The sequence below is a fragment of the Penaeus monodon genome, chromosome 32, assembly GCF_015228065.2.
Source record: "Penaeus monodon isolate SGIC_2016 chromosome 32, NSTDA_Pmon_1, whole genome shotgun sequence".
Classification (NCBI taxonomy): Eukaryota; Metazoa; Arthropoda; class Malacostraca; order Decapoda; family Penaeidae; genus Penaeus; species Penaeus monodon.
The window spans coordinates 23,190,762-23,191,628 of NC_051417.1; positions in this window are offsets into that span (position 1 = coordinate 23,190,762).

An 867-nucleotide genomic window follows, 5' to 3' on the forward strand; every position below is an offset into this window, starting at 1 on the left:
TGTTGTTTAACGTCTCACTCTCTCCATCCTCTTCCTCTCTCAGACAAGTTTATTTGTCCTCCTATGCTGATATTGTGCCGACTCTTTGATTACAAGTTACTCTTTGGTCAGTAAATCCTGCCGCTGATCAACACCTTGTGTCAACTGACCAGAAGGGGGAAGGGGAGGAGGGGAAAGGAAAGGGGAAAGGGTATGGATGCAAGAGAGGGAAAAGGTAGGGGTGAGGGGCAGAGAGGAAAGGATGTGGGATGAGACGAGAAGAAAAAGGGTAGGGGTGAACGAAAGAGGAGAAGGGTAAACGATGAGGGGATGAGGGAAAAGTTTAGGGTGATGGGGAGAGGGGAGATGATATGAGATAAGGGGAAATATGGGAAAGGGGAAAGGGATGAGGAAAAGGGTGTGGGTTGCAAGGAACGTAAGGGGATTGGGAAAGACAGAGAGAAAGGGGAAGGGATGGCGGAGAGATAACGGAAAGGGGGCTGGGGGAGAGGGAAGAGGAAGATGGTAAGAGGTGAGGTGGAGATAAGTGAATGGAAAGAGGGGAGGAAAATAAAGAAGAGGAAAAAGGCATGAGATGGGGAGGAGGTGAGGGTAAAAGGATGTGAATGAAAGAGGAAAAGAGGGAATGAGGGAGAAAGGGCAAAGGGACAGGAAAGGGGGAGATTATTTCGTGGGACTCGCACCTCCTCCGCCAAATATTGACCTCGCAACTTTACGACTCCACATATGAACTTCTTGTACGTTCCCTTCTCCATGCTCTTCTGTGAGGCCCTCTTTCCGCTTATACTTAAATGCTCCTTACCTGCTCTCACCCTCTCGCTTATTCTCACCCTCGCACTTTCGCTCTCACTTTTCTTCCCTCGTCTT